We start from the raw sequence: 17,335 nt of genomic DNA on the forward strand, positions 1-17,335 counted from the left end.
ATATAAAATACCTCAATAATATGCATGGACCTTCTTTGCCAGGGCTGTCTCACAGACCCTGGCCGACCAACAGATGAAATGAGTACTCAGACACAGGTATGCAGTGTAAGAGCAGCTAGGGAACTGCCTGGCTCTAGAGGCAAAAATGCAGCAGCCCTCAGAAGCTGGAGCTGCTTGATTTTATTCAGTGCAGGCACAATACCAAAAACCTGGAGCCCACACAACCTGTAGGTAGTTAACATTTATTATTCCCCTTTCATGGAACGTCATACACGTGGATGATCAAAGGTCAGCTCCTGGTCAACATAAGTAAACAAGCCTGTTTAAGATAAAGTCCCCTACACTCCCTTGTACCTACTCCTCGACCTCTGCCTCAGGGTTAGAAAACAGCTGCCTTCAGCTATTCTCCCCCAAAGCTATGCAAAGCCTTCCAACCTTTCAGAAGACCTGCTCCGTTCCCTAGTTTCTCCCACCACTCTGATCTCCTGCACTTCTTGAATGTTGTTGTATGCCAGGAGCCTTATGCTCACAAATCTGGAACCTCAAAAATACCGATAAGGCCACTGTCACTCTCCTGGACATGGACCCAGATCTCTCAGAGGTCAATGTGGACCCTCTAAAGAGGGTGGCTGCCACTCTGTACAGGCCTGCTCAGGACCCCTAGGACTTCATTTGGTAGATGCTTAAAGGAAAAAATAAAGGCAGATGAGACCAAAGCAAAAGAAAGAGAAGGGAGGAAGGGAGGTAGGGAGGAAGGGAGGGAGGAAGGGAAATGAAAAAGAATTGACACTTCAGACAAGGAGGATAACTGTCCCAAGGAGAGACTGCTATAGCTCCATAGGTGCAAACCCCAATTCCTGGAAGGTGTATCGAAAAGCTTGGAAGTAAAGCTGCCTGAAAGTAGGCTACAGGTCCCCTTCCCTCTCTCTCTCTTTCTGTAAATACCTAAACCACACAGAGTTTTCAACAAGAGACAAAAACTAAAAATGGTGGCTTTAGGCATCTAGAAGCTCCACCTCACACACAAAAAAGTAGAGAAAGAAAAAAACAAAAAAGCTAAAGCTAAAACTCCTAAATACAGAGGGAGAAAATAAAAGGTAATAGAAATTACATGTATAAATATGTAATACTTTGTATGTTTAATATACTTTGTATTTTATAGTAATATGTATACACACATACTACTATAAAAATACAAAGTATATTAAAATATATAAAAAATTTGGATTTCATATATATATATACACACACACATCCAGAATTTGACCCAATTAGAAATCCAAAATTTAGGTATTAAAATTTACTAAAAATTTATATAACAAATTGTATATAATAATCATGTAAACATAAATAATAAACACTTGCTAAAATGCACCAATGAACAAAGCTCCATAGGCTTAATCAATTCCTAGGGCTCAGATTATAGTTATACCTGGAGCTCTTTATCTTCAATCAATTGCATGACCTCGTCAGGGGTCTTAAGCAGAGCAGGGATAAAGTGCTCTCTCCCCCTTTTCTTTTCCATAAAGCATTGCACCTCTGGTTTCCAAGGTTGTGATCTCTTACACCCACTGGGTCTGGAGATGAATCACAACAGCAGCAAGGAAACAATAAACATTATATCCTTTATAATCTTAGAAAAGTAACCAAACATAAAATAGAGGAAAAACACATATGTTTCACTTTTACTGTAGACTTGCCTACATTTTCCATGGTTATAGTACCCACTGATCTAAAATATTCAATATTGAGCATAGATGCTACAGCATAATCAATTAAAAATTAGAATTAAATTAAGTCTTTGGCACTTACACGTTGACTTGATAAAATGGGACCCAACAAACCTCCAGTTAAAATAGTTAATATGTCTCTATGTAAGTTAAAACAGGACTTTCAAAGATTACAACTTATGTAAAAATTAAGCATAAAGACACACATATAGACCAATGTAATAGAGAGCTCAGAAACAAATCCTTGCATATATGGTCAAAGGATTTTTTTTCATTTTTAAATGTTTTGGGCACATAGTAGGTGTATATAAGGTACATGAGATGTTTCCATATAGACATGCAATGTGAAATAAGCACGTCATGAATAATGGGGTATCCATCCCCTCAAGCATTTATCCTTTGGGTTACAAACAATCCAATTACACTCTTTACATTATTTTTAAATGTACAATTAAGTTATTGAATATAGACACCCTGTTCTATTTGCAACAACATGAATGGAACTGGCCAGATGATATTTGACAAGAGTTCCAAGTTTATTTAATGGGGAAGGGATGGTCTCCTTAACAAATGGTGTTGAGAAAACTAGAAATCCACATACAAAAGAATGTATACACCATATACAAAAATTAACTCAAAATGGATCAAAGACCTAAATGTAAGAGCTAAAACTATAAACTCTTAGAGGAAGATATTGAAGAAAAACTTCATGACATTGGATTTGGCAGTGATTTCTTGGATATAAGTAATACCAAGACACAGTCAACAAAAGTAAATGTAGGTATAAATTGGATGGAATCAAAATAAAAAACTATCAAAGGACAGTCAACAAATTGAAAAGGCAACCTAGAGAATAGGAGAAAATATTTGAAAATCATGTATCTGATAATCAGCTAATATCAAGAATATATAAAGAATTTCTACAAAACAACAAAAAAACCAACCTGATTGAAAAATGGGCAACGAATTTGAAAAGACATTTCTCCAAAGAGGATATATACATGTCCAACAAGCATATGAAAAGATGTTCAACATCAGTAATCATTAGAAAAATGCAAAACAAAACCACAGTGAGATGCCACCTCACACCCATTAGGATGTCTACTCTGAAAACAAAACAAACAGAACAGAAAATAACAAGCATTGGCAAGAATGTGAAGAAATTAGAACTCTTGTGCACTACTGGTAGGAAGAATGGTATGACTGCTATGGAAAACAGCTTAGTGAATATAATTTTATGTTGCCTCAGTATCCTTTTTAAGCATAAATTGGACTTTCTTATGCCAGAAGCAGGGCTTAGCCACCCTTAACAGTTTGCAGTTTTCTATCTCCTCTTAGTTCCTCAATTTGGTTGATCCAGATAACTGCCTTATGCAACCATCTCCTGGTGACCATCTTGCTCTGGAATAGCTCAATACAACCTACTTGACTCACCCACAGACCTCCACACTCTGCACTGACTGTGCAGATGCACCACAGTGACCACCTCTCAGTTACAGCATGCCTTCATGGAGCATGTGCCTGCTTGTTTTAAAGCCACAATTAGAACTCTCCTTAGGAAACCTGCTTGGGTAACATCCTGGACCTCAATAAAGGCTTTGGCCCTTAGGTTCCTCACTCCCTCTCTCTTGCTCTTCACCCACTGTTGGAGCATACATATCTTGAAAAACTCCCCATTTCCCAATTGCCCTGTGAGGCATGCTGCCCTCTTCTCTCAGAGATCTGTAAGTAATAAAACTGCTTGTTATTTCATATATCCTTTGTGTGTGTGTGTGCTGCCTCTTCTGTGTCTCACCTGACCATCACACCTGAATCTAACTCTCCTCCTGGTTAGAGCTTTCCTAGAGAGTGACTATCTTGATAGGAATAAACTGGACAGAGATCAGAGAAGAGCCACAAGGGAATCTTCCAGTATAAACATGTTTCTTATCAAAAGGACACCTGATCATGGTCAAGTGGACTCTTAGGCATTAGGCTGTCCTCCAGGATAAAGAGGTATCCCGTAAGAGATACATTGTAAACATCCAGGACAACCTCCCTTGCTATATAATGTAGATAGATAGACAGACAGACAGACAGACAGATAGATAGATAGAGCAATTAGTGCATCAAGCAGAGTGGTCATGACCACGAGATACACAACAAAATGCCTTTAGACTGCTTTTGGCTTGTTAGCTGGCCCTCTCACCTGGCTAACACCATTTGAGAAGGCTCCATGGCTTGTTGATGTGTGTCTGTGCTGCTGCATACTGCTGCTTATTGTCTTTATCAACTACCGCCAAAACTCCCCTCCCTAAATTGAGTATGCCCTAGAAAGTCGGAGTTCTGCCCAAGAACCAACAATCACCCGCCTTAGTACAGCAAGAGAGGCAACCATGATCACTATCACTCTCCTGAATGGGAACTACTAGTCACAGTTAAGTTGACTGTATTCTGAAGGCCTTGCCCAGATTCGAATGGCTTATTACTGAGAAGCTAAAGGGAGTAACCTGTGCTAAGGGGCTGTCAGGAAGATACTGGGCCAGTGTAAGCCTTAGTAGATGGCAAGAGGAAGATGTACTCTGACTACACACTGAATTGGTGAGGCAGTATCTGGGACTAGACTTTCCAGCATGACAAGAGGGGTGCCTACTTCACTGGGGAGATGACAACATCTCACTGACAGCAGTGGCACTGGGATCTACAATCCATATGTTTCTGTCTTCTCTTCCTTCTGTCACTCTTGATCCCCTTATCCTCTGTGTTACCCTGTTGGTTTAACCCCATTGTGTGTGATGACAAAGAACTTAATGATCCAAATTAAAAGGCCAGAACATTTCTTTGCCAACTCTCCCATGATCTCTGAGGAGGTTAGCAAACTACTAAAGAAATAGGGCTTGGGGCCTTGCCAAGTGATCCTGCCACTGTTGCACTAGTGGAGGCTGATCCAAATCCAGATGATGTTGATTGGGATGCCTTGGAGAGCAAGGCAGCTACCTACAACAGGACCAATGAAAACCACAAATGGAGGCCACTGTTCACAACAGGAGCCACTTCGAACAACCAGGAGCTTGTTAGGTAAACATCCAAAAAGAGAGAGAAAAGAAAATGTTTTTAGCCACCTAGAAATACAAGCCATTCTAAAGATTTTACTTAAAAGCAAAGAATGGTGGAGGCTCATTGTCCTGTTGTTGGGGGTTTTCCCGGGGAAAGGTTACTGCCTAGAGACGCCAGGTCCCTTCCTCCTCCCTGTATTCCTCTAATCAACCAGATACAGAAACTATGAACCACAGTGTCAGGAGGCTAAAAACCTAAAACAAAACAAAATAAGGAAAAATTACTGCTGCTTTCAGTGGCTTCAAGTTCAAAGAAAAAAAACAAAGAGGAACTTCAACTTTAAGAATTGAGGAAACATCAGCTATAGCAAGCAAAATACTAGCCCTAGATTACTTATCGATTTATAAATAATCCCCTAATAAAAGGGGATAAAATAAAAGATGCATAATAAATTATATATACATATATTTTGATATTAATGTATGATAAATTGTGTATATGTGTATATACAATATGTAAAAGCAAAATTCCACACTTTGATCCAGTTGGAAGTTTGAAATTTTTGTAATAAAAAGGTTTAGGCAAGACATGATGTCTTACACCTATAATCCCAGCACATTGGGAGGCCGAGGTGGGAGGATTGAAGCCAGCCTGAGCAACATAAGCAAGATCCCATCTCTACAAAAAATTTTAAAAATTTAGCTGAGAGTGGTGGCCCATGCCTGTAGTCCCAGCTATTTGGGAGGCTGACACAGGAGCATTGCTTGAGCCCAGAAGTCTGAGGCTGCAGTGAGCTAGGATCATGCCACTGCACTCCAGCCTGGGCAACAGAGTGAGACCCTGTCTAAAAAAATAAATGTTTAAAAAGGGTGCAGTTTGGTTTTTGTGCCTCTGCAACATAGATTATAACTTTAACAACTGATAGAATGCACCAAAATTGAAAAAAAATCTAGGGATTTAATCAATACTGGGGCTCAAATTATACCTGGGCTCCTCAATAAATTTAAACATTGTGCCCCCTATATTCTTAAAATGGTAACTAAATATAATAGAGAAAAAATAGATATGCCTTCATTTGTTGCCTTGCCTAAATTTCTCACAGTCATAGTACCCAGCGCTGTAACATATACCATGTTGGAAATAAATGCTCTGACACAACAAATAATGAGTTTAAATCAAAGCAAATCTTTGGCTGTTAAAAACTGGCTTGATGAAATGAGATTCCATGAACACCCAGATAAAAAACTTCATATGGCTCAATGTAAGCTAAAATGAGGGCTGCAAAGCTTAAAACTTACTACATGAAACGCAGTTAATAAAGAAGTGATTATTCTCAATGCTTCTCCATTTAGCAGACCATTTTGACTTTTGATTGCTCTTAAATCTGAAATAAATAAATTTAAAAAGGGTTTATCAAGATGGCTTATTACCACCTTATTGGTGTGGTCCCATCTATCAAGACTCCCTACCCAATATGTGAAATTATTAATATTATTGATTCTATTATGTCAACAGTCAGTAAATATTTTGCTCTTATAGATTAATATGTTCTGTTTAATGCCTGTTTCAACAGTCTCTCAGCTGCAGTTTGCTTCCACCTCCGAAAGGGACACAACACACCTTTTCTAGGTTACCTAGAAACAACCTAGCTTTTTTTTTTTTTTTTTTTTTTTTTTTTTGAGACAGAGTCTTACTCTGTCGCCCAGGCTGGAGTGCAATGGTGTGATCTCAGCTCACTGCAACCTCCTCTTCTCGGGTTCAAGCGATTCTCATGTCTCAGCCTCCGAGTAGCTGGGATTACAGGTGTGTGCCAAAACACCCAGCTAATTTTTGTATTTTTAGTAGAGAGGGGGTTTCACCATGTTGGCCAGGCTGGTCTCGAACTCCTGACCTCAGATGATCCACCCGCCTTGGCCTCCCAAAGTGCTGGGATTACAGGCGTGAGCCACTGCGCCCAGCCCACAATAGCTTTTGTATCACCTGCAGTCTTTGGAGATAAGACCCTGATGGCATCTATCTTTCTCCAGGAACAAAGGTCTGATATTACATGAATGACATCCTCTTTCAAGGAGATTCATCTGACACACTCCCTAAGTACGTATAAGTCCAGTATCTTTTTTGCTTATAAATTAAAATTGACCATCACTCCTATTAGTGCTTTCAAAAAACCTCATTCACAGCAACTTTTTCATGCCTTCTGGAGTCTGTGGACCACTCCTGATGGCCATTAGTTGCTCCGGGGCTTCTAATGCAACATATTGCCCCTCTTGGCCTTGTGCTATACACCATTAAAAGAACAAATACCTGCCTACATACTGGGCACATTTAGAAATAGAAGATCTCATAGGCCTGGAGCCTGTGACCCTCCATACCCAGCTGCCCATTATACTTTGGGTCATGGAAGCAGCACCCCACAAGCTCAGCCTGGCTATGAAGGAAGGCCTCGTTAAAACAGGGTGGAGCCAAACTTGGGCCTTCTAGCATATTACACCTGCAGGAGCAGGTGTATACCCCTATTCTTAGTCTCTTTCCAGATGCCAGGTGCTGGAGGAGGTAATTCCTTCCCTCGACCCCTGGACTCTCTGGGAAGCCCCTTGGGATTAATTTAGTGAACATTAATGGTAGTTTGCAGACTATGTGAACAGCACTGCTAACTATCATATGTGATGGAACAACACACTTGGCCAAACCTCAGGCAGTCATCTTAGCATTGGATGCCCTGATCAACAAATGGTCCTGGCAAGGAATAGCTCACACCTGTAATCCAAGTGCTTTGGGGGACAGAGGTGAAAGGATCACTTGAGGCCAAGAATTACAGAGAAGTCTGGGCAACATAGTGAGACCCTGTCACTACAAAAATAATAAAAACAATTAGCCAGGCATGGTGCCACATACTGATAGTCCTAGCTACTCAGGAGGCTGAGTCAGAAGATCACTTGAGCCTAGGAGTTCGAGGTTACAGTGAGCTATGATGATGCCACTGTACTCCAGCCTGGGCAACAGAGGGAGACTCTGTCTCAAAACAAAAACAAAAACAAAAACAAACCAGAATTACTATATGATCCAGCAATTCCACTTCTCAGTATATATTCCAAAGAAGTGAAGGCAGGGACTCAAGCAGATATTTGCACACCCATGTTCATAGTAGCATTATTCACAATACACAAAGATGGTGGCAACCCAGTGTACATTAAATGATTAATAAATAAACAAGATGTTATATATAAATACAATGGAATATTATTCAGCCTTAAAGAGGGAGAAAATTTTGACAAATGGATGAACCTTGAAGACGTTGTGCTAAGTGAAATATATCAATAATAAAAAGATAAATACTGTATACAGCTATATGAGGTACCTAGAGTAAATTCATAGAAACAAAAAGTAGAGGGGTGGTTTCTAGAGGCTGAAAGGAGGGGGAAATGGGAGTCTTGTTTAATGCATATAGGGTTTCAATTTTGCAAAAGTGTGGTTGCACCACAATGGAAATGTTCTTAAAACTACTGAACTGGAAACTTAAAAATGGTTTTAAGATAGTAAGTTTTATATTATGTATATTTTGCCACAATTTAAAAAGCCTAATTAATAAAGAGGTGATTATCTCCACTGCTTCTTGATTTGACAGCCGAATTTCCTTGTTCTTAAGCCTGGAAAAATACATTTATTTGGCATAGATACATAGATACAAAAATACACCTAATGGCATCTCAGGATGGACTATTACAACCTGTGGTCTCATCCATTAAGGCCCCCATACCAAATACCCAATATTACAAAAATTACTGATTCTATCCAATAAACAACTGGTAAATATTTTGCTATTGCGTGTTTGGCTAATATGTTCTGTTCAGTGCCTATTTCAACAGCATCTCACCACAGTTTGCCTTCATCTCCAAAGGGACACAATACTCTTCTTCAGGCTACCCATGGGGTACCTAAATAGCTTTGCCATTGCACACAATCTTTGCAGATGAAAGCCTAACTACTTTCACCTTTTACCAGGATGACAGGTATAACATCATCCTCCAAGGAGATTCATTTGATACATTCATTTAGAATCTATAAGTCCCACATCTTTTAGTCCTTTTTGAGTTCTGATGGCAACACATCCCTCATTTACAAATAGAAATAGGCTGCTCCACAAAGGAAGTGTCTGAGTTAGTTTTATAGGATCTTTCTATAGGGAAGGGTTACATCAGGGCGTGTATAGGAGAGGTTTTTCTAGTTTTAGTGCAGTGACTCAACATGCTTCTTCATACGTTGTATGTGGCATTAGCATTTTAAATCACCCTTGGGTATGATTTTTAGCATTAAAAATGAGGAAGAGTTAACTATAGGTTGGAGTTTATCTGCATATGCAGGTACTCCAGGGAAGTCCCTGGCCCTCTGAAACAGAAACTTGTGATAATTACTTCTTGGGTCTTTTGTTACTGACTGGTTAAGGGTTACATAAGCTAGATCTTGAGTGACAGGTTTTTATCCTTTTTCTCCAGACCATATTAAAACAGGAAACCAACCAGTCTGCCTGTCTCAAGAAGGGAGGTACCAGGCTCTTTTTAACAACGAGCTCTGGTGGGAAATAATTGAACAAGAACTTACTCACACCCAAGGGAGATAACCCACACACCACCCACTAAGCCTCACCTCTAACATTGAGGATCAAATTTCACCATGCGATTTGGATGGGACAAACATCCAAACTATAGCAGTCTCATATATAATGTGTTTTTAAGTACATGGAGGTTACATATATACGAAATCTAGGAGAGGCTACTACTATCTGTACCTCTCTAAAAATTAATGGAGATCAATTATTTTCCCCAGAAGTACCTGACATGTATCAGTCAACTCCTTGACTCCCTAGAGAGGGGACCACTCACTACTGTGCCCTCTCCTACTCCACCTCCAGCTTTACATCCTGCCCTTCTTCTCCAATCACTACCACAGCAATCACCCTTTCCCCTTGATCACACAAAATACTACTAATCTCTACATATACTTTACTAACTTATCAGTTTATAAACTGCAGCAACATAACTGTTTGACTCTTCATTTTGACCCAAGAAATACACCAAGATATTACTGTTTATATATACTTATATATGCATGTGTGTATCTATATCTGTCATATGTACATTTATGTATATATATGTGTGTATATATATACACATATGTATATATATAAATAAATATATATATCATACATATATATATAAACTTTAACACACTTTACAACTCCAACAAGATATTGTTAGAGATCTCAGAAATTTCAGATCTACTTTTTTTGGCTAATGCCATATAAATGGGAAACTTAATCATGGTCCAGCCTATAAAGACTCTTATATTTAATACTTCTATTTGCATTCCTTTCTTTCGATTCCCATTATAAAATGTTTTCTATGCCATTTGGGAAAACATATGTCCTACTATATAGTTTCTATCATCATCTCAATATGTTTTTAATATGATATCAAAGTATCACAGGGCCAATTGTATTCAATTGTATTAACCATGTCTTTAATTTTCTATATTCTGATGCTTTGACATCTTGAGGCAGTGCTGACCTTGGAGGGATTGCTCCTCCCAGGATTAGCCAATTTCTAGAGACAGTAAACAACTGGATTATGAAAGTGTCTTTCATATACAAACCAACCACTCCAGAGCCCATATCCTCAATCACCTCCTTTATCTCAGGCACAGGGCCACTATTTACCTGCCCAAATCACCCCAGAGTCAGGTATCATACAACTAGGAAAAGCCCCTAAGCCATAGAGCCTGCTAAAATTATTCAGACTAGCTAATTCTAAACCTGCTTACTTTAACTTGCCTATTCCTTCCCTCAGAAACCACGATAAAGGCTCTTGCCCACATTCTCCCTCACCCTCTGCCTCTTGACTGACCCTGGTGCTTTCCTGGGTGACCCCTGACAGTGTGGCATGCCTCTTGTGATCTGTGAGTATAACAGTCTTTTCAGTGGCAGGGATTTCCTGATTTGTTGGTCTTATCTATTTAAATAATAATAAAAGCCATATTTTAAAACACCACCCCAAACAGACAAAAGCTCTGTGGGGTAGTTTATTTGAGAACTGATCCCAAGAGTAGAAATGAAGTATACAGGAGTATTTTAAAAAGGAAGGAAAGCCAGTACAAGGAATAATTCCATATTTTAGTTACCATGCAACTGATAACAGGTATATGATCTTGGGGACCTTCTGAACTGCATTATGAAATATATCTCAGAACTGTCTAGTTGAAGGACATAAGAGGGAAGGATTTAGCCAACATCTCCCATTCCCTTATTAGTCAAAATAATCCCACGTGACTTAATTCTGCCACACATCCCATTTGCATATGTCTGACTGCCCAGTGGTCTGTAATTTGCCCAGTGATTTGGCATCAGAGAAGCCCCTGTGCAAGAAGCAAGATATACACTACATTGGGCCAACGCAAGGCCCTGTCAGATTATGTTTGCATAGAACTAGTCACCACAGCGGTGACTTGGTTAAGAGAAGACATGATTTGACATGCACACAAGCTGTACCCAAAGCACCTTACACATACTTGTTTTGCAGTTTGTTAATATGTCTGTTAAGCCTCTTTAACTCTCTAAGCTCCCCCTCGTTCTCATTTTTTTTATTCTTTGCAAATTATTTGTTGAAGAAATATAGTCAATTATTGTTTAGACTTTTCCAGAGTCTGGATTTTGCTGATTGAGTTTCAATGATGTCATTTAACATGTTCCGCTGGCTCTTTGTTTCTTACAAAATATAAGCTAGGCATGGTGACACACACCTGTAGTCCAAGCTACTCAGGATGCAAAGGCAAAAAAATTTCTTTAGACCGGGAGTTCAAGGCTGCAGTGTGCTATGATCACACCTGTGAATAGTCACTGTGCTCCAGCCTGAGAAACATACTGAGACTCCATCCATAAAAAAAATTTAAAAGTACAGATGCTTTGTTTAACTTGAGATACAGTTTGTATAGGAAGTCAAAATAAATGCTTCTGTCTTTGCCTTTTTGAAAATCAGTTTTCCAGACAATGTATTGTTCTCTATCATCTTCCAAAGGACATTTATTAATTTGCGAGGACTGTCATAACAAAGTACCACAGACTGGGTAGCTTTAAACAATAGAAATTTATTTTCTCACAGTTATGGAGGCTAGAAGCCTGAAATCAAGTTTTCAGCAGAGTTAGTTCCTCCTGAGGGGCCATCAGGGAAGAATTTTCAGGTTTATAGATGGCCATCTTCTCCCTGTGCCTTCACACTGTCTTCCCTCTGTTCCTCAAAACTCTATCAGCATCTACATATTACCCAATGCAAAAGGCACTTCTATATTTTTAAAGTAGCACCCCACATTTCAGCACCAAAATCTTATATAAATATCATCTAAATCAGATATGAGTGACTTGAGGTATGATTCATCCTGAGGCAAAATTCTTCTCCATCTGAAAACCTGTAAAACCAGACGAGTTATCTGCTTTAAAAATACAATAGTAGAACAGGCATAGGATAGAAATTCCTATTTCAAGGTGAAAAAATGAGAAAAAAAAAAAAGGATCATGGATTGCAAGCAAATTCAAACCTGAACAGGGAAAATTCCATTAGATTTTAAGGCTCAAGAACAAATTTCTTTGGCTCAGTGTTTTGTCCTCTGAGCCCACCCACATGGTGGCCAAGCCTTCTCAGCTCTGGAAAGCAGCCTTACCCACCTCAGCCCTAGAAAACAGACACATACCCTCTGGCACTCACATGCAGATGCCTGGCTAGATGAAATCTGGAGGATACGGTCACATTCTCTGGGCCTGTGCCTTTGAGCCCAAGGGAGAAGTGACAGCCCTGCTGACCTCTGATCTACCTTTGGGTTATTCTTGTCTTTTCTTGAAGGATAAGACATGTTTACAGCTGGATAGCTCTATTGGCCCATTCTGTAGAATTCCAGAAGTCCAACAGCCTTCCTTCATTTTATCCCATCTCTGTCCCCTTCAGTCCAAGTTAGCAGCATTTCTGCTGGTACAAAATTCTCAAAACCCTTTTGGGCCTCCTGTGCAATTCAAAGAAGGTACAAAATCAGACAAGAGAGTCGTCCACATATATTTCCTAGACAACTGCCTTTCTATTCCTGGATTCTGCTGAGCTGTTCATTGGATCTATGAATTGCACATGTAATATCTTTAGTAAATTGTTTTCCAGCCATATCCTTGATGTTCTCTCCAGAACACACTTTCTAAGTTTTGCAATATGAATAGGATGAGAATTTCCCAAATCTTCAAGTCTGGTCCCTTTTTACTTAACAAGTCATTCCTCAAATTAATTATTTCTCTCACATTTTACTATAAAGCAGCAAAAAGAAGCCAGGTCAGGTCTTTGACACTTGGCTTAGAAATCTACTCAGCTAAATATTCATTCATCACTTATAAATTCTACTTTTCACCAAACACTAGAACACAATTTGTCCAAGTTCTTTGCTACTTTATAACAAGAATAACCTTTCCTCCCGTTTCCAATAACATGTTCCTCATTTCTGTTTGAGACCGCACCAGGAGAACCTTAAACATTGGTATTTTTACCATATGATGTTCATGATGATATATTCCATAAGATGACAGAAGCTTTCTCTCTTTACAGTTCTTCTCTTTTCCTTCTGAGCCTTCGCCAAAATCATTTTAATGTCCATATTTCTACCAATAGTCACTTCAAAGGAATCAAGGCTTCTACTAACATGCTTCTCATTTTATTTTAATTACCATTTCAAAACTCCTAACTTTAATTATTGTCACATTCAGGTTTTGAAGGTTAGGACTTCAACATTTGGACTCTTTTTTTGGAGACAGAGTTTCAGTATGTTGCTCAGGCTAGTGTGTAGTGGCTATTCACAGGCATGATTATAACTCACTACGGCCTTGAACCTCTGAACTTTATCCTCCTGCTTCAGCCTTTTGAGCGGCTGGGACTATAGGCATGCACTACTGAGCCAAACTTCAACATATGAATGTTTTTTGGAGACACAATTCAACCAACAGGAACATTACTTTTTTGCAAATATCAATATGAAATCTTTGTGTGAGACATATTTTATGCTTACAGTTCATTGCAGTTATGATTTTTATTGATATTCAGATTGTCCCATATTTGGCCTGTGAGATTTTCATCACATTGCCTTCTGAGTCTCTTTGACATGACCCAATGGTCTTTTGATACTTTTTTTTTTTTTTTTTTTTTGAGACAGAGTCTTACTCTGTTGCCCAGGCTGGAGTATAGTGGTCCAATCTTGGCTCACTACAACCTCCGCCTCCCGAGTTCAAGCGATTCTCCTGCCCCAGCCTCCCAAGTAGCTAGGATTACAGGTACCTGCCACCATGCCCAGCTAATTTTTGTACTTTTAGTAGAGATGGAGTTTTTCTATGTTGCCCAGGCTGGTCTCTAACTCCTGACCTCAAGTAATCTGCCTGTCTTGGCCTCCAAAAGTGCTGGGATTACAGGCATGAGCCACCGCACCCCGCCTAATACTTTCCTTGTATTATTATTTTTTTAGTTTTGCAGGAGGAGATTTGCTTTCCTTTTCTCTGAAAGGAGAGGAAATTGAAACTGAGTGGCCCATGATGGAAAGAGGGGAAGTCCAGGGGTGCAGGAGGCCCCTGGGTGAAGGCAGAGGCTAACATGGGGTTCAGAGCTACGGGTGGCCATCAGCCTGACCATCTTTGTGCTGTCTGTCATCATCATCATCATCTGCTTCACCTGCTCCTGCTGCTGCCTATACAAGATGTGACACCGACCACGTTCACCACTGTGGTGCACGCCCCTTACACTCAGCCTCCAAGTGTGCCACCCAGCTACCCTGGATCGAGCTACCAGGGCTACTACCCCATGCTCCCCCAGCCAGGGATGCCAGCAGCACCCTACCCAACACAGTACCCACCACATTACTCGGCCCAGTCCATGGGCCCACCGGCCTACCATGAGACCCTGGTCAGAGGAGCAACCGTGCCATACCTCACAAGCCAGCCTCCTTACAACCCGGCCTACATAGATGCCCCGAAGGCGGCTCCCTGAGTGTGCCCCGGCCTCTCTGGCTGCCACTAGGTTATGTTGTGTGTGTGTGAGTGGTGTGCAGGCATGGTTCCTTACGCCCTGTGTGTGCTGTGTGTGTCCTGCCTGTATATGTGGCTTCCTCTGATGCTGATGAGGTGGGGAACGATCCTTGCCAGAGTGGGCTGGGACCAGACTTTCTTCTCTTCCTCATCTGAAATTATGCTTACTAAAATCTCAAGCCAAACTCAAAGAATGGGGTGGGGAGCACCCTGTGAGGTGGCCCCTGAGAAGTGGGGGGCTCTCCAGGGCATATCTGGAGTTCTTTTCCAGCTTACCCTAGGGTGAGCAAGTGTGGCCTGTCACACCAGGATGGTGTAGCTTTCTGTGAGTATGATATCGATGTGTCCTGGTTTTGGCAACGCAGCCAGCTGCTGCCCAAGGGCAAGGTTTGTCCCCAGAGTTGGGGGTACCCTTTGCAGAGCCAGGAACATGATGCAGGTGAAGCTTGGGATCTGACCAAGTTGGGCTTTGATCCTTTGGGCAGATGTCCCATTGCTCCCTGGAGCCTGTGTCATGCCCATTGGGGGTCAGGCAGCCTCCTGATGCCAGAACACCTCAGACAGAGCCTTATTTACCTGATAGCTGTCTACCTGGACTGTCCCTGTCCCTGCATCCTCCCTAGGACCACCTGGAGGGCCACACACAGAGCCTAGTTACCCAAAGGGAGCGCTCTTGCCCTTGCTGGCCCTGCCCTTCCCACAGGTGAACAGGGTGGTCTGTCCACCAGCACACTCAGGTCTCTTCCCTGCAGTGTTTTCATTTTATTTTAACCAAACATTTTGCCTGTTTTCTGTTTTAAAATGTGATCATTGATGTGAGACTGAAACCCCTGGGTTATGGAGGGAAATTGGCCAGGAGGAGAGGGACAACCTGGAGACTGTGAGTCCCTGCTTCTGCTGACACCAGCCTCATAGAATATGCAACTTCTGAACCCCAGTCCAGTGTGTTCTGGCAGCAGGGACACCTGGGCCAAGGGGCCATCTGGACCAAAAGTGGGGTGTAGGGCCCTGGATGGCAGACATGAATGCCTGGGTGTTCCCTGTCTCTCAGTTATTGTTTCACCAAAGCTGTCTCAGCTTCGTATCTGTTGTGTTTCTGAGAGTCTACGGTCTGCACCCTTGTTTATAATAAATGCAATAGTTTGGGAAAAAAATTGTGGGCACATAGTAGAGGTATGTATTTATTGGGTACATGAGATGTGATACAGGCATGCAATGTGAGATAAGCACATCATGGAGAATGAAATATCCATCCCCTCAACCTTGGCGGAAAGGGTCGTAGACATGGCAACCATCAGGATGGAAAAACTGACAACCATGCCTGCAGGTCTGATATATGCATCTGTAAGTGTACATACAGTCAAAGAAGAGGAATCCAAAAAGCAGCTAGTGAAACCAGAGCAGCTCCCCATATATACTGCACCACCGCTTCAGTCTAAATATGTTGAAGAGCAGCCTGGTCATTTACAAATGGGCTTTGCTTCCATCCAGACTGCAACTGGTTGTTATATTGGCTGGTGCAAGGGTGTTTATGTCTTTGTGAAAAATGGAATAATGGATACAGCACAATTTGGAAAAGATGCTTATGTCTATCTGAAGAATCCTCCTCGAGACTTTCTTCCGAAAATGGGAGTTATTACAGTTTCAGGATTGGTGGGCTTGGTTTCAGCGAGAAAAGGTTCCAAGTTTAAGAAAATTACTTATCCTCTGGGACTGGCCACTTTAGGAGCAACTGTTTGTTACTCAGTTCAGTCCATAATAATTGCTAAGGTAACCGGGAAAAAGATATATGCTATAAGCCAGCAAATTTTTGGAGCAGTTAAATCACTGTGGACAAAAAGCAGCAAAGAAGAGTCACTCCCTAAACATAAAGAAAAAACTAAGCTAGGATTCTCTGTTGAAATAGAAGTACCTGCAAAAACAACTGATGTCTTAAAACACTCAGTGCCCTTGCCAACAGAACTCAGCTCTGAAGCGAAAACCAAATCAGAATTCACTTCAGGTGCAACACAGTTTATGCCTGACCCCAAGCTCATGGATCACGGGCAGTCCCACCCAGAAGATATAGATATGTACAGCACTAGAAGCTGTAGTAGACTGCATACAGAGACTACATAGAAAACTGCAAGATGTGTGACGTTGCAAATAATGATGAAAAAAATCATGTAATGGCTAACTGATACATAGAGTATTACTTAAATCAAGTTTTTCCCTTACATATCCAAATGTGCAATTTGATAAATTACATAAGTGGTTAACAGACAAACTGAATGCAATGCAAACAATATTAAATGATTGATGAGGAGACTTAGGTAGAAGTATTAGCTTGCATTTGATGACCTTTAAGGGCATTTAAAAAAAAAAATGAAGACATGAACTCCAGTGAGATTAAAATCTGAAAATACATATATGTATGTATAAAGACATACATATTTATACAAATAAACATATATTTCTGCTCTAGCGTTCCCAGACTAAT

General features: G+C 40.7%; 2 pseudogenes across 1 annotated transcript; both read left to right on the forward strand.

Moving 5' to 3' along the window:
* Positions 1-17,335, forward strand: part of LOC100999218 — a 96,857-nt pseudogene that overhangs the window by 76,016 nt on the left and 3,506 nt on the right.
* LOC101001649 lies at positions 16,060-17,205 on the forward strand (annotated as a pseudogene). The gene has a single exon (XR_641991.4). The product of XR_641991.4 is annotated as an MICOS complex subunit MIC27 pseudogene (transcript).

The sequence above is a fragment of the Papio anubis genome, unplaced genomic scaffold, assembly GCF_008728515.1.
Source record: "Papio anubis isolate 15944 unplaced genomic scaffold, Panubis1.0 scaffold161, whole genome shotgun sequence".
Taxonomy (NCBI): domain Eukaryota; kingdom Metazoa; phylum Chordata; class Mammalia; order Primates; family Cercopithecidae; genus Papio; species Papio anubis.